The sequence below is a fragment of the Anser cygnoides genome, chromosome 4 (genome assembly GCF_040182565.1).
Source record: "Anser cygnoides isolate HZ-2024a breed goose chromosome 4, Taihu_goose_T2T_genome, whole genome shotgun sequence".
NCBI lineage: Eukaryota > Metazoa > Chordata > Aves > Anseriformes > Anatidae > Anser > Anser cygnoides.
Window position 1 is genome coordinate 46,697,192 of NC_089876.1, and position 23,875 is coordinate 46,721,066.

Sequence of the window (23,875 nt, forward strand, 5' to 3'; positions counted from 1 at the left end):
ATAATGTCCATCCTATGACTTTCATAGTGTCTTTACGTATTATTTTAACAACTATAAAAGAAAGAAAAATAAGAGGAGGTATCAAAGAATCACTACTGAAGTACCACATATGGTCAAAGACACAGACTTTCTTTTTTAAATACTCATTAGAAAGTCCTGTACCAGTACAGAAGTACAGAAATACAAATCACAGAAAGTATGAACAAGTAAACATGAACCTAATCCATTTGCAAATTATTGGAGGTGTAGGGAAAACAATCAGGTTTCCAAATAGGTTTCCTAATAAAAGAATCAGTTTCATTTATATGCATAAGATAGTCAGTATGTAGACCATGAAAAATTGATATTATCAGCACACTACGATCCTCTTTAATGTATACTCGTGTTTGTTTTCCCCTATTATAACAGGACACTAAAAAGTCAGAAAACACCACCATTCACATTTTTTTATATTTAAAAAAAAACGTATTTTAATTGGTAACAAAAGAGTTCAAACCACTTATTCTACACCTGCTTAACTTGATCCCTCTGAAAACTAAGCAGGCTTGAAATCAAACACATAGGGTCAGATGCCTTCTCTATCTCTCAAAAAAAAACAAAACAATGCTGACAGATAAGTACAGACATGGTGGTTAGAACAGTAGGCTAGCTGCTGTTTCAGGGAGTAATAAAATATTAAATTTCAGGACACTGCCTTTAAAATGAATTGTTACCTGAAGTGTGACTAATTTTTAAACTGTTGCTACAAAGAATCAGCATTTGTTGGTTCAAGGATAACACTGTTTCACAATTCACAAACAGGTTTACTCCAAAACCTAATTTCATCTCAGCTACAACGTATTATATGCACAATGGTTTGTTTGCATGTAATGTTTGATTCATGGCGAAAAAAGCAGGTCTCAGCTTACAGGTCCTTCAGTGGCCATTTCAGTGTACAGTAGTTAACTACGTGTACAATAAACACAAAGTTTAAATCAGGTATTTACATTGCCACAAAACTTTAGATTTGTGTATTGAAGTTTCATTCTAAACAAATTTCAAATTTAAAGCCAGGATCAGTTTAGTAAGTGATGATATATTTAGACAATCTGTTTTACTGATTATGGAGCCACAAGTATACATACAGCAAGCTTTTTGCTTGTTTTACATTTTTCTGACTTTTTTTCCCCCCCAACTGTAATACTTTAAAAAAGGCCAATACAAACAATGCTGTGTAAACAGTGTTGCATTATAAGCTGCATGGTATACCAAGCTATAAAACACTAATTCCCTCAGATATACTACTGCTGTCTTGCTAGAATTATTATTGCAAGAGCCCTGTCTCTCATATACTCTTCTACAAGAACAAAAATATCGATTCCTGGCAAACTGCACTTAAATGGAATTCTCTCAAAGTTTACTTTCTTGGAATTGTTCGAGATGAGATTTATACTCATCATGAAATAGCGAGAGGTTTGGTTTTCTGGGCCATAGAATTGAAATACTTTCTTGAATAAAAACAATTCTTATAAATTTCATTTTTAAGAATATCACTGTTTTATGTGCAAAATCTGTGTTACCACATGAGTTGGAGTCTCACTTATATTGACCCTACTTCTAGCTGAACTATCTTTCTGGCACCAAAATAACAACCTCTAGATTTCTCTTGTATTCAATCTCAACTGATTCCATAATCACCAACTCCCCTGAAGCATAGCAGCATTATTTCAGGTCAAACAAAATGTTTCAAAACAAAATATTTCAATTCATTTTTTTTCCAATTGAAAATAAGCTACAGTAATTCTATAATGAAGGTGGGGTTTTGTTGGTTGGTTGGTTGGTTTTTTGGAGAATTAGAAGTATAAAGATATGTAAGGTTGAAGAAGTGGTACTCAGGAAAGCATGCAAAAAAATAAAGAAGACAACAAATTTGAAGATGTAAAAAAAAAAAGGAAGGACATTTGAGAGCAAATAAATACAGTGAAATACAATGAACACAATTACAGACTTTTATCACAGTGAAAACAGTATAGTGAGAAGAAAAAACCTAAAATCAGTGCTGGAGTCTGAAGAGGAGAAGGCAAGACTGCTTTTCTGAAAGTATCTTCTGATTATAGCTCTCCCTGGTTTCCTCTTCTGTGTACGCTGGTACTTACAGCCCCTAGCCTCATTCAGCTTTTCCACACACGTTTGTACCACAGAAGTTTCCCTTCTGTAGGCTTGTTTGCTCACCACGAAGGTTAGAAAAGTGTTTGTTCCCTTTTCTTCCTAAAATCATTTCTCTTCTCCCTGTACAATTCATACACACATATTATCACCTCAGTACAGATGATTCACCATTTTTTGTCAAGGTGCTTTCCTCAAGCACCTTAATATCTTATCTTCTATGATGGCCTAATACTGCTTTCAACATTCTCTGATTTGTTTCTGATTTGGTCAAAGCTATAGAGATTAAAAATAATAATAATAATAAAGCCTGTAAGACACACAAAAGGAACATCGATCACCGCATAGAAGCAAAAAAAGTTTGCAGAGGCCTATAATCTCTGCTAATACTTAAGAGATATTTTCTTTATAACTGATGTGTTCACATAACCAATCATAACAGTGATGCTAGTCACTTCAATCCAGTTTTCATACAAGCAACTCTTGTTTTCATACCTATCAATATCGATAACTCCTTCCTCGGGAGTACACTTGTGTTCTCGTCCAGACCTCCCCCAAAAGACCATTCAGGTTATTGCTCTCAAAATAAAAACAGTCTGGAAACAAATGTAAAACAACATGTTTGGCTCTACTGTGCTGCAGCCCATTTCAAGTGTTTTTGTAACCTTACTTCAGACATAAGATGACATTTTACTCTTATCTTTTCCTCTCAATTTGCTATTTTTCCCTAGCTTCCCTCTGAAATTACATAGTTTACTATTGAAAAATGGCATTGGAGCTTCTAATACTGAGTCTAGCTCAAAGAAAGGTACCCTCCTGCCTTAGTTCATAACCACCCGACATTTGTCTTGAGCCCCGCTATTCTGTGTTACTTGTTATAGACTGCTGCCATAAGGCACGGTGAAGAAACGAACAACCCAAACTAATTAAAGTCCTATAGAAAGACATTACTTAACAGAACACACCAGTGTGGATTCCTAGCAGGATATGTTTTCTATAAATGAAACTTTCATGTAGCTGTATGAGAAAATCAGAAGGATGTACAGCAGCAGCAAAAGTATAAAAGTCTAAATAGGCAAAGGATAAGTAAATTTTTAGAAGACTCATAAGTAAAAAAAATGAAGTGGTAAAGTATAAACTATAAACTAGCATCAGATAAATCTTCTCGATTATGGGATATCAGGACCTTCTTTACAGGACATATCAAAATAATGAAGTAATAGGTATTTTGTGTATTAATTCAAGATGTTGACAGCTGTTGTTTTTATGTTTTGCTTTCTCCTTTTAGAAAGACAGCAATACCAAACACTGCATTCTTAGTTGTAAATCAGAATTACACAGATGTGCTGCTACACAGAAACAAGACTGATGAGCACCATCTCATGGGCACTTGAGGTAACAGATTCTAAACAGGAAAAAGGTCTGTGTAAAGTCTCCAGTATATCGATCTTAAAAACACATGGAAATTGAATGACAAAAGCAAAATCTCAAGCTTTCACATGCTTAGATGTGAATATACGGCACAAGCTAAAGACTCCTCTAAAAATCAGTCACCGCAAATACATCTGGGAGGAACCTTATCATATCCACAAACAACTTTAGAAATATTTAGGCACTTTAAGCATCTATAAGCACAATCACATACATACAATTACCCTCATCCTAAAGAATCCACTGTCTTAGGGCTGCTAAAATGAGTCAAAAAAAAAAAAAAAGGATAAGAGCAGTACCATCAGAACTGTCATTTATCCTTTTAAGTCAACAGTTGAAAAAAATCATTTTAAAAGCTTGATGGTGTACTTGTAGGTTTCCTTTTTTTTTTCCCCTCCCTTTCCTCTCTCTCAACTTTACAGTAGTCCATGAGCTTTTAACAGATTGTTTACGTCCATTCCTGCAGATCCTTGCAAGCCAAAACATAACTTCTTAAAAACAGTTATGGGCCATGTTACTTCAAGTACTTGACATTCGACAACACAGTTCCTCTGTGACCTGAAATTTTACCCAGTAATAGTAATACCTCAGAGGGAACATCCTTATTCACTTGTCCACTAGTTCAGGTTACAGAGAGACTCTCCTGTTGTAGCACATAACACCTCGATCTTTCTTCAGGTAATGGAAAAGTTTAAAACTGCAAACTTGCATTTACTAAATATTATGGTAAGTAAAATAAAGCATTACAGAGAGAAAACAACAAAAAGTAAATAAGGTACTACCACAAAGATTCATAACAGTGGTTATGAAGTAAATAAGCTCCCAAAATGAAGATCTGGTAATCTCTGGTTTAAGAACATTAAGAAGTAGAAGACCAATCACTCCAGACTACCACAGTATTTCTGTCTTAGAAACAAAGGAAAGGTTGGTTTGTATGTGTGTTTCTTTTTGACACATCTGTCCCAAGAGAATTAATTCCCAAAGAAAAATTTCCTCAGCTCTTTAAAAAAATATATACTTCTATACATTGCAAAATGAGCTCAATTTCATATGGCATTTTAAATGCACTTCTTAATAAAGGTAATATCAATAGCCATGTTCTCTCAATGTCTAAGATATATGTAATTGTATGTAAGCTTATTGTTTTTTATTGCTGGATGCCACTAACACAAAAAAAGGCGGGGGGGGGTATACTATTAATCACAGTATTTTAAGCATCGCTGCAGAAATAAAGTTAGAGGGACTGTGGGTTCTGCTAGCATATAAAAGTTGCTCCAGGCAAAGCTTTCCCTACATAAACTAGATTATTAATTCTAGAGCAACATCATTTTTGGAAAGCCATGATGCACAGTTACATCCCTCCCTGCCTTGAACACTGGGAAAGCAATTCATTAAAACACTGTGGTGTGCACCTAGTGGAAAAGGCTGCAGCCCTCCAACCAGACACTGCGTTGTGACACTTGCTTACACCACCTTAGCAATCATTCCACAGCCGCTGAGGGTCAAAGCAGATCTAATATTTCAGATGCAGATCAGACTGACTGTGTAATCCTTCTGAGTAAACCCTGCAATGTTTCCTTGGCTTCCTCCCAAAACTTACTACAGTGATCTCCATGCACCGCTTTCTCAGCACTGAAGCGCAGCCAGCTCCCACTCACAACATATTAGCAAGTCAGTCAGTCTGTATCCTCTGAAATTGATACGAAGGAAGGCACTGTGTTATAAATTCCTGTTACCCTCTTTGTCTTGTCATGTGAATCTCTGTGAAGCTACCAGGATCAAAACTGGTGCCCTTCCCTGACTTTGCTTTGATGGGGACAAGCGTATAAACTCTCTATCAGCTGAAATATTTCTCCTAGTTTTGTTAGTAGCCAAGACTATCCACCCACCCATAAAAATCCACCTCAAAAGAAACTACATTTGGTCACCAACCCTGCCTATCAACAGTGGTTTCCTGCCTGGCAGCAAGCGTCTCGGCTTCATCCCAACATCTCACATAAAAGGTTAACACCAGGGCAATGCGTATTTTGTAGGAAGCAGAACAATTATTGCACCCTAGACACTTTACAATATCTTTCTGACCCCACCAGATCTGTAGCACCTCAGATATCACACCACCCAGGCTTCCAGATTTCCCTAACAAAGATGAGAACACAGTGTTAAAGCCAAACGCACAAAGCGGAGCTCCGTTCAACACATCCAGTCAATTTTAACATCTTTGCTTGGACTTTCAGTAGAGCACTGCATTTTCTTCCCTTTGTGAGCAAAGTTTGTGCATCATTTTTCATAGCGTTCCACATAATCCTAAAAGCTCAACTAAAAATACACTCCCTTAAAAAAGCATGTCATTCTACAAGGCTGAGCTACGTTCCCTCCGTAAGACTCAGTGGTTACTCATTATAGTACAGCATTTCCAACAACTTCAGATCTCCAGCAGAACACCTCATAAGAAATACTTGGCTATTTTTAAAGTGTTTACAGTGTTAAAGTAACTATCACTTGAACCTAGCTGACTGCTGGCTTATTGACAACTCTTCCAAGCTGTCCCCCAATTCACTTGGTGAAGTTTTATTATTTCCACTTTCTGTAGACTAACTGCATAAAATACTAGCTGGCGTTATGGCTAATATTATGCAGTAGGTCACAATAATCTCTTGGCCTCATAAATTGTACTTGAGGATCTTTTAAAGAAAGCTTTTATTGGAAAATGTAAATTTTTAAGTGCTATTCCAAGATCAGCCTTTCAGTATTTGAATTTTAGGAAGAACGTCGCTCTTCTCTCAAATATTTGCACCTTTTCTTTTTATACATCTTTTTTTTTAACAATTGTATGTAGGACCACAAATAAAAAGAAATCCATAATCATACCTATAGACTGCAAATGTGTGTAACACTGTAGAATATAAGGTTTGCATAATATGCAAGAACAGTACTTTATATAAGACCAAAAAATTCAGACACAAATTAGAGGGACAAGAAAACTGTAAAGAAACAGAAAGCTGTGAATAAATAATAAGATGTACACAGTATAGATAAGAGGAACAGGAAACCTGGCAATTACTGAGGCAAAAATACCTAAGCTGAGAAATAGATGTTAAAGGCATATAGCTATACAGATTTACACTTCAGACATCTCAAACCAAACTGGGGGCTTTTACTAAAAAGATAAATAAAAAGATTTTTTTAAAAAGTCTGCAAACATCCTACACACATTTTTCATCTTAAATTTGTAAAGTTTGAATAGAAGTATTTTCAAGCGTTAATTGGTATGACTTATGTGCACTAAATACATTACAGATGGCTTTTTTACACTGCACTGCAGGCTTAACTCAGATTGGTCTCTCAATGTAAACATCCCCATTGTGTCTTCCAGATTGAGTTAATAGAAAAACCTAAAGTAAACCTCTCATGTCCTCCTGCTGGCATTACAGGTGAGCACACATTTGTATTATTGAACACTTCACCTTTTGTAACTGAAAAATGAAGCAAGTAATACAAACATAGGTTTTGGCAAAACCATCACATTGTTTCAGCTCCACCAACCGCTAAATTAAAAACTGCAAGTATTTGAGTAAATGAAGGCAGGTTTTTTTCTTGCTGTAATTGCAATCATGTCTTGAGAATCCAATCAGAACATATAGTTTATAAAACCAAAGTGTTCTGCAATACCCTTAAGATGTTTGGAAGGTAGGTCTTTTCTGCCTAGCCAAGTCTCAATTTTCCTTCTGAAATTTAACTGACTTTTTCCTATTTAGTATTTAAGACTGAATTATGCAGCATGAGCAAAGCAGATTAACATTTTATCCACAGTAAGCCCTCTTCAAGGGAATAACTTTCTGAGGAGGCACAAGTGCCTCATGAATGACTACTTTAGCCATACAAGTGTAGCATTTTTTCATACGCTGAAATCCCTACTTGAATGTATTTATATTGTGAAATTATAGTGTTAAACTTACTTTCAAAAAATCAGTTTGTTTTTTAACACAATGCTGAAAACATGAAAAAAATCAGTTACCAAAGACTAATATTAATAATACTGGGGGAAAATACAGTAACAATGGATGCAAGATGAAATGCAAAATGTTAAAGAAAAAAAATCTGCACATATGATTTTCTCAACAATTATTATACGTGAATAAAATCTGTTCTTGTAAATTCTTAAAAAGTATAGAAGGGTTGCCTGCTTTTTGTTTATTACTACACTCTGTCTGGCAAAGCACTAAGCACAGAGTACCATCCTTGCTTAGGAAACTGTTCTTATTTCAAGATGAACCTAAAAATTCTTTCATCTTTGTTGCCATTCATCTGATTTATTTTATGTGCAATGCTGTCTTTGACAACACTTTTACCTTAACCCAGCTGGTCAGTCATACATCTGGAATATGAAAGGCTGCTATGATGCAAATATGGACATTATTATTCATAATTTAAAAAGTATGCCAATCTAAAAATTTTAACTCTGCTTTCCTTCCTTTGTACAAATTCTGATACAAAAGACAGTACAGGAACTTGTGAAACATGTTTATGTTCAGTACAACCAAATCCTAATGAAATGTTTAAGGAAATGATCAGAAATGAAAGTAAAAATTACAGATAGAAGAAATACAAATTCCACGCATTTGTAAACATATTGAAGCATAAAGCTACAGTCAAAATACGACAAAATATGGTCAGTTAGATTTTGTCACCTTTGTACAAATCAATTTATGGACAAGCCAAAAAAAAAAAAAAAAACAGCTCCTTCAGCATCTAGAATAAAGACAGCCTGCTTCAGGAAAAAAAATAAAAAATAAAAAAAAAATGTTTGACTGCAACACTGCAAAAATAATTCTAGGGATGATGCTATTCCAGTGATTTCAGTTGAAACGGTTTTTAGTTTTGTGTTTTGTTTTGTATAAGGTATGCAAAAGAGAAATCAAAATTCCTTTAAACATAATTGCCAATCTACTCCATTATTCAAATGCAGGTACCTTGCTAAATGTCACCACTTTTCAAACTCACAAGGTCATATTAAAGCAAGGTTTTCTTTTTGTTTTACATATTTCCCATTACGACAACTAACTAGAATTCAGGGCCTGTTTTTTTAAACAGTTCTCGTGCCACCTTGGGATGGCTGCTGGCAAAAGTCTGAACCTAATTTAGCTGCCTCGCTCGGGAGACTGGTACGACTCTTGGTGCCACTGCAGTAAAGAAAGATCATCGCAGCTGTTCTCCCTCCTGTAGGTGGGCACCCGAAGCAGAGAGACAATGCTACAGCAAAAAAACCCTTGAAGCAGCAATACAGTCCTCTGCTGAGCAGAAAGTACACGTGAAACCGGCAGTAACAACAGTCGCTCAGAGAAAACTTACCCATGGCAACCATTTCACCACTGCCATAGATAGCTCTGCACTGACCCAAAGAGGAAAACAGTGGGTTATGGAAAATAAAGCAGTCTACAGAAGGAAAAATAAAAAAAACTCTCCATGGAAAATTCTTCAATTCCTAAAATATTAGATTCTCATTTGCCAAGAGACCATTTTTAATTCAACTGTGCTCATCCTCGTCATTTATTACACTCTTTCAACTGTGTTACATATGGCATTACAGATGGTGCTAAGTGATTCCAGGTAATCAGAAGGATGCTCTCATGAGATAACATTTTAGAAGTGAAAAAAAAAAAGGGTTTATTTTTCTGATTATGTTCCATTTCTCACTGTGTTTAAACAAAACTGATTTCAGATTTTCAGAGCAGCAACGTGTGTGGAACCCACAAATATCTGAATGAAGTAATTCAGAAAAAAAAACAATGCCTCACAAGACTATCATAAATAAACTGGGATATGCACCCATTTAAGGGAGAATTTTAAAGAGTGTGGTGGGGAGACAGGAGTAACTTTCTGTGCTCATGCCTTCTGTTACTGCAAAAACTAGAAACAGTTTTCATTCGCACACTGCATAAGAATGGTGCAGTTATGAAATCATTCAATTTACATATTTCGACATTTAACATGCATTTAGTCCATGAATCGTCATACTAGCATTAATTCTTTACATCAAGTCCAAAAATTTTCATAAATTTAAAATCATCATTCTAGGGGGCAAGAGTTTTATTCCCCCCTCAAATATACAAGCACTAGTCTGGAGAACAGTTAAAGGAGATTTACAAATTTGGAGTAGATAGCACACAAGCTCTTGTTTCTAGCCTCAAATGGTTGCTGGCAGTAGCCATGGCTTATCACCATCTGCAGTGATAGCAGTGACAACAGCTGCACCACAGCAAAGCAAGCCAGACACTTCAAATTACAACACATCTGTTCTTCCTCGGAAATCATCTTTCCCACTTAGAGTCTGCAGCACAAAACCAGGACCTTTATACACTTGTCTGTGAGGCACCCCTGCCTCAGGTAACATATACAAACTCCAAAAGGCTTCAGGTAAAAATAATTCTACATTTCCTACTTCAGATTTGAAAACTCGTGCTTAAAAGTTTCGTTTCCATCTTGAGATCTTCCTCCATGCAAAGTTTCTTCAGTACATAATTGCACAGAATTAGCAAATAATCAGAGAAGCAATTCTCACTGCCATTTTTAGGGCATAGCAAATAGGACCGCCTCAGTATTTTCAACATGATTTTTTTTAGATTCTCTTTGTATTGAATAATGATTACTATTATGTCTATTGCTACATGTTATTCTTCATGCTTGTTTTTCTGAAATAAAGGAAACATTGTGTATTCATGCAACTACTACTGCTTGGTTTCAAGTAAGCATCACATTGAAGTTTAGTATAAACTCACTTGAGGTTTTAGGATACCGGTTTCAGACTCCTCTGTGTAGCTGCTGTGTTGTGCAGACATCAAGATAAACGTAGCCCGTTTCCTGCCTTTATAGAGAAGCCACTCACTATACACCCTCTTGGGCATAAAGAACAGCTTTTGTGTTCATTTCCTCTTTCATAACTAAGTATTATATAACATAGTGGTTGACAATTAGGTCTCACCATGTAAAGATGCTACAACTTTCTCATTATTCACTCCAATTAGCAAAAGTCAACATTGGGGGAGAAAAAATTGTTTCAGCATAACACAGAAGTTTGTCATCTTCCCAAAGGATTTACAAAAAAAAAAATAGCTCCTCAGCCCAAAATCTTTCAGAAGGGCTTAAGTGTTCATGAACTTCCTGCAGTAAGAACTGCTGTTATGAGACAGGTCCCAACCACATCAACGCAAAATCAGCTTCACACTCCACCATTATAGTTAAAGTTGTAGAACAATACCACCCATGCTAAAGCTTTAAAATCTGTAATCTCATTTCAGGTTTTAGTTCATTGCTGATTCAACTGTCTCTATATTTTTCTGAAGAGCTTAAATCACAGTTGTAACAGTTTACAAATATCTAAATATATATACACACATACATATACACGTATACACACACACAGTTAATTACATCCCTTGAAAACTAAATACAGTATCAGTGAAAGTTCTACTACTTTAGCTAACAGCAGTGAGCAAATTACTAGAACCCTGGAATATATTTACAGATTATCCCATCAGCAAACAGTCAGTAAGTCACACCATACCACAGAGCTCTAATAGTTTGACCCACATCACGCAATCCAGTAGAAGTAAAGATGTTTCATGGCTTACATCTGGACCAGTTCACAGGGGAAAGAAAATGGACATCAGCTTTCCAAATGTTTCTACTTTATTCATCAAGTAGCAAAAACTTTTAAAGTTCAAAGATTTTGCAACGTAGATTCAGTATTTGTTTGTCCTGGTTCCAGTTAGGACAGAGTTAATTTTTCCTCATAGTAGCTGGTAGGGTGCTATGTTTTGGATTAGGATGAGAAGAGCGCTGATAACATGCTGATGTTTTAATTGTTGCAGAGCAGTGTTTACACCAGGCCAAGGACTTTTCGGCTTCTCGCTCTGTCCTGCCAGCGAGCAGGCTGGGGGTGCAGCAGGAGCTGGGAGGGGACAGACCCAGGACAGCTGACCCAAACTGGCCAAAGGGGTATTCCATACCATCTGACGTCATGCTAAACAATATATAGGGGTGGCTGGCCGGGGTGGGGGGCCGGCTGCTCGGGGATAGGCTGGGCATCGGTCAGCGGGTGGTGAGCAATTGCATTGTGCATCACTTGTTTTCTTACACATTATTATTATTAATACTATTATCATTATCACTATTATTACTATTATTGTTATTATTATATTCCTGTCTTAATAAACTGTCTTTATCTCAACTCACCGGCTTCACTTTCCCGTTTCTCTCCCCCATCCCAGAGAGGGAGGGGGGAGGGTGAGCGAACGGCTGTGTGGTGTTTAGCTGCCAGCCGGGTTAAACCACAACATTGTTGGTGATAGATATTATGAACAAATTATGCAAAAATGTGAACTGAGAGAGAACTTGTCATTGACTTCTACTGCCATTAGAACCAAGAAGCAATTGTGAAGCATCTCCTGATGGATGTGCACAGAAAGCAGAGCCCAGGAAGAAGGCATCTTCCATCAGCAGCAACAGTTGCAAGCAGTTGCCTTGGGGCACTTTTAGTTTATATCACATATGATAGTGCTGTGGAATCCAGAATTATCACTAGTTTCATTTCTACCAATTCCCTGCAGTCATCTGCATGAATGCTTCCAAAGCAAACAGCTCCTGAAGAGTAGTAGCATTTTTTCCAGTCCCTTGCTACTCTATGCATCCTTATAATCTTGTAGAAAAATCCAGACCTTCATTCCTCTTCCTGGAAAACTTATATTTAACCAAACGTGCCTCATCAGTCACAACTGCCTACTCGGAGCAAGTAGGACTTGATTCAATCTGCAGAAACTTCATTACATCCGATGGATGAAAAGAGCACAGCTTGACTCTTAGTGGCCCTGCCACATGCACAGAATTAACAAATAAAAGTAAGTTTGCTCCTTGCTTTTATAACACCCATATTTGCTATAGAAATCATTCAAGCAAGAAACACAAATGTATACCAAAGAGTATGCTACAACTTCATAATACCAAAGGTAGCAACTGGATAAATACCTTGCTTGTTCACAGCATCACAACATGGAACCATATCCTACAGACATCACACAAAACAAACGACTTGCCTGAAGACAAAACCATGCTTGAGTAATTAATATTCCATTAATATAATGGCCATACATAATTTCATTCCTGGTTTTTTTTGATATCACAATTCATTCAGAGATAATTAACTCCCATGCTGAGCTAACAACTTCTCACAGCCAAGCTATTAACTTTTTTAAAATGAAGCTATCTTGGCCTTCAAAACTGTTGATCAAGGTTGAGGTTTGGTCATTTAATACGGGAAGCTACATGAACTCACTGCGATTGGGAGACCTTTTACTCTGCTTTGATCCCACTGTTACAGTGATCAATAGCTGTTTCAGGGATCTATATGTGCTTTCAAGCAGTTTTTCCAGCACGAGCAGGGTGGTCGCAAGCAACCAAACCCATTTAGAGGTATCCTTGATATACAAAACTCCTCGACACAGCTGAGAAACAATTCTCTAGAGATGTAGTTAGAATTCCAGGAAATGCTAAAGCTGACTCTTAGAAGTTGTGAAATTGAGAAACAACAATTTAAATAAGCATTTAAAGCTACTCATCTCCCTCTACATATACACCAACCTTGAACAGGAAATTGAAGTATCAAGATCACTTCCAACTCAGTGCTACCGAAGTCGAAAGCACTGCCAACAAAGGCACACAGTAAGTGTATCCCATACCCATCAATACGACGTTCTTTGCTGCGTATGAGTCTAGTCTTTACAGAGGAGGTGTTAAAAACTTCCCTTTACAGGTCACTTATAGCACCATGGCTATGCACTTTTGACAAAAGAACTTGAATCTCTTCCTGCTGACAGAATTCAGGGTAGCTTTCATTTCCTGAACAGGTGAGACTTTACTACGCCAGCAAAATTCCCAGTGCATGATATACATTTCACTTTCAAAGATATGCTCAGAAAGGGCACAAGTTCTTACTGCCAGGTCTCCGATGAGTCACAGAGTAAGAATCTCCCCCAAAGGCACTACCACTGCCAACCAACTCATCCACAGGAATGGCAGCACACTGGTATTCACGGTTCCCCAGCCCAGTACAGAACCCAGTAAATGCTCAGGACTCACTTTTGCGACCCAGGATAAAAGCAGCTGACGCCAGGCCATGGAAGAGTGGCAGAAAGCACAGAAAGGACAAAGCAGTGTCTTGCTGCAAGGGTAAACTGTAGATTATTAAGTATGGCACAATGTTGGCACCCTACTTTGGATGAAGAAGTGGGCAAGAAAACAAGCCAGTAGTTTCCTCATGGGCATTCACTGTTTGCATAAAGATGGGAAGCTGCTGGGACAATTTCTGTGCCTGAGAACCCCTTTCACGGCACTTGACTGTTGAGATTGCAACCTCCTTGCAGTTGAGTCTAAAGCAAGGAAATCTGAAGTGCTAAGAACAGCACAGCTTCCAAAGATGACATTCTGAAGTAGAGTACAAAGCATACAATCCAGATCAAAATACCATTCCCAGCACCTCAGTACTCTTATTCTATAGCATCAGCAATACATTAAACATACAGCGCTTCCATCTCACGTTAGCTACTTTGAAACACGTTCTAGAAACGCAGTCACAATTGCTCAGTTTCAAACTCCGTATCAGATACCTAAAAGTCAGGTATTAAAACACTTAAGTTATACACTGGAACCAAATCATAGACTTGAACTAAGATACTATTTGAAGAACAAAAAGAAAAGCTTTCAAGTTTTTTTCAGCCAAGTTCACAACCACGACTACAGACAAATCACATGCTTACTTTCAACAAAAACATTAGCAGGAGACAGATGCTGACTGCATTGATAGTTTCCACTTGTTTATTTAACAGTCATGCACCATTACCAACATTAGTCACTTGATTCCTACTCTCCCCGCCCTCAACTGCATTGTTTTAAGGCTTATCAACAATTCTGTCATTGACTTGTGTTCTTTTTGAGATTATATCTACGATTCTGCACAAGGAACTTTTTCTTTGGTGTGTTTGTGGGTGGGGTTTTTTTGGTTTTGACTGTGTGTGCATTTGCTTTTTAAACCACTAATTGCTTCTAGGGTCCTCCTGAATCTATAATCCTGTAAAACACAATTGTTCTTAGGAACACAGTTTTAATCCTAGCAATCCTATTCTGCTTAACTTAAAGACTTTTCTAATAACAGATGACTAAAATTTAGAAGTTACAGGATCAGCAACAGAGTTTACCTTCTGCCAAACAGCTCACCCCCAACCCCATACCAATCATATCTGGGAAAGCAACCAGCGCAATTCCCACCCAAACCTGCACATTGCCTGACAAATAAACCAATTAGTGAGAGGTTTATCAAGCAAACATTCATCATCCTGGACCCTATAATTACATATTTCTCAATCAACTGAGAGATGCTATTGGTTCTCTTGCTGCTCCTCTGAAAGCGAAAGTGCTCTCAAGCTGCAGTGACCATCTTACCTGCTGCTTACTGGTGCTTTCCTACCTTTCCGGCATTCCCAGAAGAGAGAATAATTAAGTTACAGGTCACTCTGTGCATTGTTGCAGTTACTGTTTTAGAGGACTAGCCCACTATAAAACCAGAAATACAGAGGGTCTAAGTGAGGCAAATAGAACAGACTTGATTTAATCCATTTCTCTTTACTTCTGTCCACCTCACAGAGAACAACTGCTGATTGCACAGAGGAGAAATGGGGGGACAACACATTCCCATGGAGCAGATGAGTCTTGAGTCATGACTCTGGTTTTGATTTTCAATTGCAAAGGAAAGCTAACCCAGTAGCTCTTTAAGTGTTGTTTTCTGCAGTTGCATCAACATAAAAGAAAAGATTTTTGCCTAAGCAACTCACATCCAGCTTAACAGTCATGCCAAAAATAATCAGCGTGATCTGAATTTTCTGTATAATGCACATGAAATTTTCCAGCTAAATGTATGTAACAAGAACACCACCAGAACCACTCATATGCAGGCTGTTACAAAGAGACTTGCAGTTTAAGCTTGCAGAGCACTTTACAGAAGGCAACAGAGCACACCCTATTCCCACTAGCTATTCTCATTTAAGTATCATCTCAAGGCAGCTATTAATGAGAAAATCATGCCTGGGACGTAGCTGTTCCCAGCCCTCCAGTTAGCGCTAGTGGAATACAGTGCAACAGAAGGCATTAGGTTTTCCTCTCCACAAATTAGTTTCTATTTAGAAACTATTGATGCCTACTTGAAAAGCTTTGGAATCTAAAGCACTGTAGAAATGCAAGCTCTTCATAAATTACATCGACCTTCCAGCATCAGCACAAGGACTGCAGTGTCTAAGGAAAAGGTACAATTGCAACTGCTCATGCAGCATCATTATTAGCTAATTTGATTACAGCAGTTGTGCAAGGATTGATCTCGATTGCTATCTGCTCTAAATATGGAGCACTGAATACTGGAAACTGCAGTCTCCACTGGCCACACACGGTATTAAAAAAGCAGGTGGCAATAGTATCCTGTTTTACGCAAATTAGAGCCCTCAGATTCCTGGCAAATGGCCAGAGCTCCCAGATGGACAAAGTCTGAAGGTTTCCCCAGAGGGAAAAAAAAAAAAAAAAAGGAAAAGAAAAAAGATGACCTAACTAGTTTTTGAACAGGCAGTAACATGCTTTAGCATGACACCAAGTCTAACAGAAAAATCCAGAATTGTATAAAGCAGAAGTGTAACCTAAATTGGGACGTTAGTAATTAGGTCAAGCTAATACCAAAAACCCATCATGCAAAATGTTATGAAGAGGCCGGCAAAGGCCTCTAGGGGCTGGAGAAGAGGTTTGAATGGCAGAAAGTTAGCTAACTGTAATTAGTGATTATGAACAAGAACTTTCTTCCAGATTGACCCACTTAAAATAAATAGAAGTTCTTTAAAAAGATATGCATAAATTTAACACACGGAAGACTGAATTTGACAGAAAAGACACTTTAGAGTTTTATACACAGAAGCGCTGAAGGTGGCAAAAAGCTATTTCACATCTAATGACTAAACCATACAGCTTATTTAATCTGTGCAATGAATCAAAGCTACCTCCTCAAGGCTCACAGAGAACTTCATGACTCTGTAAAGACAGAAGTTACAAGTACTTGAAGTTACTAAGTTGTCTAGTAAAAAATAAAAGTCAGCACACCATGTCGAGCAGGATACCGTTCAGAATGACCGCAGTTTCCCCAATAGGTGGCAAAACAAATATAGACAGTGAATGAAACCACAGAGAATGCTCATTTTTATCTTTCATCAGGCTTGCAATCTGAACACCAAAACACATGCTGATTTTCAGAAGAGTGGATTCTCAGGAAGCTTAAGCATCTGAACACACATTTGACTAACCCAACGTCACTCAGTACCAAACACCTCACCAAACCAACGCAGCCTTAAAGAAGAATTAAACAACTTCCTTATCCCTGATTTTCTTCAGCCCACAACATTAGTCCAAAACAGCCACTTCATAAAACTACTCCTTACCCACACTCCTTCTGAACCTGCACGTTTGGTTCGTTCCTCCAATCTCTTTCAACGAACATGAATAATTACCTATTTTTATCTCTCTCTGCATTGTCCAACCTTTGTACCAACCTTGACATGCCATCCACCTATTTCCCTGATGCTTTTGACTAATTTCATTCTATTCCCTAATCCGCAAATGCTGTTCCTGAGCCAGTCCATATGGCCACTACTTTGCCATGCTATCTGCACTACTAGGTCACACAAGGGTCCACCCAGCCCAGCTTCTCTGACAGAGGTGATACAAAATACTATTTAGAGAGAGCTAAGCTACCACAACAAATAACCAGCTTTCTCTTCTTTGTTAAAGGATATCAGCTAGAGAAAACTGTCACTGAACTGATGTATCCCCCCAAAGAGGAATTTGAAAGTATGCTATGAACTCATTTTAAACAGGCTTACTTGTGAAACAGACTGATAATTAAAAACTGTCTTCATCAAATATTGCATTATTAAGACATGATATATATAAACAGCTGGTTCTGCTTTACCTTTTTAGCTTTATCTTAGGTTCGTACAGAGCCTATTGATGGTAGCACAGGATGCTATGTGCTTACGCACAAGCCTGTGCATGCAGCGCACAGGCTTTCACAGACGTGAAAATTCAGGTTGGTCATGAGAAGCTATAAGAATTAGCCAGTTAGAGTAAAAACAAGAAAACAAACATTTTCCTACCTGGCCTTTTTTCCCCTCAATATTTTGACCTCCTACAGGGTTTTTTAAGCTGCAGTCGCAGAGTTGATGCCACAGCCAAAGTACAAATCAGCTCTTCTTCAGAGTTTAGACAATTATTTTCTGAACTCCATAGCTTCAGCATGGAGCTTTGGCATACCCAGACTGCCATTACCATCTCACTCACTACATTCCACGCATTTCTTGATTGACCACAAAAGTTCCCCAAATTCCTACCCTTATTATGCAGGGTGGTATTTCCACTAACTACAAAGTGATTTCCAAGTTGCATAAATACCTAAAACACACACACGCAAAAGAACTGACATCACATCAGTAGTAAGTATACCCATAACTACTCAGAATGTATTTTAATAGGATGGAAGTCTGTAATCCTTACTTTAAGTAAAGGACAAGTGACTCCCATTGCTTAACAATCTTGAGCTAGGTAAAGCTTGGTGAAAGACATCTCTTCGGCTTATTTACTCAGCTAAACTAACAAGAATTATCCTTTTGTTACTGGATCCCCAAATTAGGTGTGTTCAAAAGCATGAAGATGACCTGGAATTAAGTAGTCTAAATTCACTCACCAAACTGGGCACTAGCCTCCCATTGTGAAAGGGAAGTAAGTTTGCACTTGATGGACATCGTAAGAAGAACATTGAGACAGATTTGGAAACTAGTATTACAGATCTTTGGTGGAATTCCACCGATTTACCAAAAAAACAAAATCATGTAAAACTATACATGACTGCTAGGACAGCTGACTGTCCATTTTTTATTTTTTTTTAAACTACAAGCTTGACCTAGCTAAATCCACAGACTTACCTTATCATCTATACTGTAAATGGACAGAAGTGACTGAACTAGGATAACTGTAGCCAGAGGTGCACTCCCCGGTAAGCTAAGGAAGACTGCATGTATTAAGAAATGCACAATATTCAGTGCTGCTCTAGAAACTCTGGTTCCTCTTGCTTGTCATCAATGTGGCTAAGTTTAGATAGCAAATAAACCCTAACACTTATTAAAATACACATCAAGGTAGGCAAAACAACCAGCTATTATGGAAACATTTGTGACACATTTTTGACTACTGTAATACATTTAGTTCTATTAGCATTAGCTTTGGGGATTTTCTACAAGAAAAATACATGCAAAAAGACTCTTGTTGACCAAAGATGAATAAAGGAAATTTTTAGTTCATAAAATCCGTTATATTAAGCGTTTCAGAAGCGTTCATATCAGATTAGAAACCTGCTGTGTCAGCATGTGATACCATTAGCTTTCAGGTAAACAGAGGCTATAGCGCAGAAAACAGCAATGGAGAAATGACAAAGCACAGCAGAAAGCACATCAGCAGAAGGCAAATAAGAGTTAGTCCTGACATCCATCTCATTTGTTCTATAAAGCAAGCCAACTAGGCTGTGGAAGAAGGTACCTTTAAAAAGAAAAATGGAAAGTAACCAGTAAGAATTTTCAAAACCTTCAAGGTGAATTTTGTTTGTGGTTTTAGTGAACTCTGGCACAATGAGAGAGGTGACAAAATGAAGTTTATAAAGTAATCTTAGTCTTTGCTCTTCATATTCAGGTAGTTTTAAATCATCTTTGGAGGGAAAAAAAACTCATTTGTACATTCTCACTGGGAGAAACTTGGTGAGGACCTCCTAACACGTGAATGGAATCAGAAGCAGCAGCACACGCTCCTCACTGAAAAGAAGGACAAAACATTAAAAGCAACAGCCTTTGCAACACAGACTAAGGAGGAAGAGGAAAAAAAACACATCAAATAACCAAATCTATATTATAGATAATAGAACAATTAAAAGTACTAAAGCTTATTTAAGAAAAAGACTTAGTCCAAGGTGTGGCATTTCCTTAAAGAGGAGCAGAAAGCCTAGAATATCTGATGTCCCTAGACACTAGTCAGCTTGAGACCTGAGCAAATTCTGGCATGAACTCCCCAAACTGAATTGCACCAACACCCCAGAGAAAGACAATAATTGTATAGTTGTCTGCTTGAAGCATAGCAGAATTTTGCCAGAATATCTATTTCCTCCTGCAAGCTCAGTACAGTTAACCCCTGTGTGCACAGCATTCATTACCAACAGAACACCTGTCAGTCATTTACCTACTGAAAGACAAGGCTATGCAGTGACCTAAGTTTTATATATAACTAGAAACTTGCAATAACTTGGAAACAACATAACATCAACACATGACACAAGACAAGCCTGCTGAGAATGGAGCTGACCAGAAGCTCCATCCAGAATTTTGACCTGGAAAAGATTCTGAAGGGACGGCCTCCTATATTTCCAGTGCAGGTTGTATAGCCTGGAGAACAGACCTAGAAAAGAGTTCTCTGAACTTGAAAACCTCAGATCCTAAAAGCCTTCTCTGATACCGGTATCACAGAACGTTAAATAAATAATATTATAATAAAGTTTTACCAATTGCTGAATTATTTCTACTATTCTTTCTGAAATTTCTTCAATAGAAGAAGGGGTCAACTTCTATTTCTCTTTTACTACAAAAAACACATAGCTGTTTTAAGTTTATAACAGATCTCTGTGTAAATCAATTCTTTTTTCATTCTATCATCTCCTTCCAGGAGGCTTTTTATTTTAATAAGCTAAGGGGGAGCAAAAGAAAAAAAATAAGAACCATGGTCAATTAAAAACATAATGCAAAAGGAACAGGCAATATATACCCATAGTTTAGCCTAGTGTGTATCAGAAAGATAATAGATTAATGCTTGAACAAGAATACATTTCCAAACAATGTCATAGAAAAATAAGCTTCCTTAAGCTCAGCATTTTTCCTCCTCAGTTTGAAGAAATGCTGAAATACACAAAGCCACATCTAAGGTGGACTGGAAAACTAGGTTCTCAGAGAACACTGACCAAAACAGAGCTGATAAGTTTGAAGAGTAACATGTCCAAAGACAATAAAATGAAGCTACTAGTTTTTTGATGCATGGTAGACATAAGTTCACTAAGCACTCTGTTATACTGCTGGACAGAGAAAGTGTTATAATTGGCTCTCAGCTCCAAGATCCAACACCGCTGGACTGAACAAGTTATTTGCTCAAGTAATTGGGACAACGGGAGCTTACATTTCTTTAACAGGCAGCAAGTCAATCACTGTGCACTTCAAATTCTTGACCTTTTGGGTCTTTTACATATAAAGCATGACAATTTTGTAAATCCTTAAGACGAGGAACATCAAAGCAGCACCTTGGGTTTGTCTGGATTGTCCATCAAAAACAAAAGAATTCACCGTAGCCTGCATGTGCTCAGCAAACTTGAAGAACAGAATCAAGAGCAGCATGTTTGCTCAAGTAGTTAAAAAAAAAATAGGTCAGCTAACCTTATTGTGAAAAAGAAACTCTTCATAGAGCAAAACCACCCTGAAAGGTAAAAAGCAAGCATGCAGTCACACCTTTCTACAGAGATTTGCCCAGCCCTTCCTTCAGTCTGGTCTGAAGACATCTCGCTTTAGTGATCAAAAAATCCCCCAAATACTGTATATCACCTCCTTTCAAAGTACAAGAAGGAAGCTAGCTGCTAACACCGCTGAGCTAGTGCAGTTATGAGTCACTGAACTGAATGAAACTCAATAGCATGGGATATTTTGGGCTTAACCCCATTACCAATGGCAGAACATAACATGATTTTCATACCCCCCTGAACCTGCATACACAAGAGTAAATTCACTTCAAAAGCTACAAGGAAACAGGTTGTCATTAAAGCCATAGCCAAGAATCACTGCTTCCCAGAAGAAATGGCTCTTTTGTGCACTTGTACACCAAAAACCGCACCACTGCCAACCAACGCCCCACATGCCTTGGTTTCTGATCAGTGTGGTTTTGGAGGTATTAATTGACAAAACAAAGAGGTCACAGCTAACAACTGAACAGAGGCACAACTCCATGCCAGACACATAAGTACTGTTTTGTAGAGAGGCACTGATGTTTCAGATTTTCATCTACTACGCTACGTTCATATCCAAGAAAAGCCAAAAAGTCAGCTTAAAAGTTTTTTTTTCCTAAATAAATAAAGCAAGAACTCCAGAAAATAAATGCTTTTCTGTAACAAAGTCTCTGAGTTTGTTGGCTGGTTTGATTTTTTGGCACTCCAGTTACAATAAAACCACAGAATACTGAGAGATTCTCTCTCCCCAGATAAGTCACCAACAGTTAATCTGTTTACCTGAGACTCAGAAAAATCAAGGGACCTACTTTTTCTGATACTACCCCCAAAAAATTATATTGCATTCTTACATAACGCAGGTAAAGCAGCCTTACTACCAAATTATTAGTTGCTTTATGATAGGTATCAACTGAGTGGTTTTGCTCTTATAATAAAAAGTGGTGCAGAGGCTTGAACTTTAGCCTCCCACATCACAGTCAGGTGTGCTGGAATGGCTGGAGAATCTTCTCAGAGGTCAGGCATGTCATGTCACTTTGACATCAGGTGAAAAAGACTTCATTTCAAGAATCTCCAGAGCAAGAAACTCTCCTTATCTTCTAAATGGAATAAGAAGATCCAGAAGAATGAAGCCTACAAGTCAAATTCTGCAGTCCTCATAAATCTAAAATCAAGGATTCTCTAAATGTTAGTTTCTCTCTTGTCCAAAACAGAGTAGAAAAAGAATCCCAGAATCAACAAGCTCTTAAATTTACTGTTTTGCTGCACCTCTTCCCACTGCTGCGAAAAGTACACTTCCAGTATACTCTCTCAAAAGGGCATGCCAGAAGAAATAAAATTGAACACGCTCATGGAAAAGTTCTCCCTGCCCCTACACGTGCCCTAAATCATAAACTATTGGCCAGAATTTCCTTTTAAACCTCCCATTCACATATCTGAGCAGTGAGTTTTGTTAAAAACAATTGTCAAGTGCACTCTAAGCAACTTCAATCACCTGCTCCTATGTGAGGCATCCATATAATGTCTACCCTCCTTCATTTTTGCTAGTACTGCAATTCCACTGTGTTTCGACTTTCAGCCAAATTATAGGATTATATTTTGTTACTATGTAAATATTAAAAAAAACACTATCATAATCCAAGAAGATAACATTAAAAAACAGGCAACGGTGTACATGTAAGTATTTAATAGCCACTAAAACCTACATGTAAGTTACAGAATACTACTAAAGAAAGTATTCTTTAAAAGAGTAACAGAAAATCCAACTGCATTTAAAAAACAATGTGCCTTTTGCATCAACCTTCCTTCTACCACACTTCGCACTATTACGTGGTCTCACTTCCTGGTTTGTCAGAAGCCATGCTATTTTAAAGTCAAAGGTGCTCACTAAAAACAAGAAGGAGGAACAATGATCATTTTTAAGAGATTTTTTGAGACTTCTGATAACAGCAGAGTGTCTTTGTAAACATAAAGACGGTTTTCTCCTAATGTTTGGTGTCCTTCAGTAAGCAATCTTTAACAAGTAGCCTAATAGTTTTAAATGTAGCCCAAAGACTTTTAAGAGCACGTATTACATTTGTAGCTTAGACATAAATAGGTAGTATACTCAATTTTTAGTGAGATCTGAAGTATTAAAGACATTTCTACTGTACTAAAAAAACAGTATCAAACTATCTAAGTCATTAAAAAAGGGGGCACTGAAATCAAGCTCTACTTTTCCCAATAAACAAAGTCAGTAAAGCACGTAAACGAATTGCTTCCTGCCCCATTTCCCTGTGGACAGAACATCCGAGTTCAAAGCAAACAGAAAGCAAAAAGGGACATCAACATCCTCATGGGAAAACTTGTTTTGGCTGAAAACAACATGTGTTCTGATGACAGTTTGAGTTACTACATCAACATTTAACTTTCTTGTTCAGTATACCTGTTGAATGTTTAAACATCACAATACACTTACCAATTCTAGCTAAAGCAACAATTTCTCTGAGGCAAATTAAGCCTGATGTTAAGTTACTTGAAGTTTAAATGGGTATATAGAGGCTCATATGCTATGTCTTCAGCTTTTGTAATTCAGAAGTGAAAAGAACCCAGTTGAAGTGCAGTAAGGTGAAAGCACAAACATGCAGACAGATATTTAAAGACAGA

General features: G+C 37.5%; 1 protein-coding gene across 3 annotated transcripts in view; it reads right to left on the reverse strand.

Annotated features, from left to right (window-relative positions):
* LRBA (LPS responsive beige-like anchor protein) overlaps positions 1-23,875 on the reverse strand; it is a 397,410-nt gene that overhangs the window by 372,654 nt on the left and 881 nt on the right. The gene's annotated exons all lie outside the window — the stretch shown is intronic.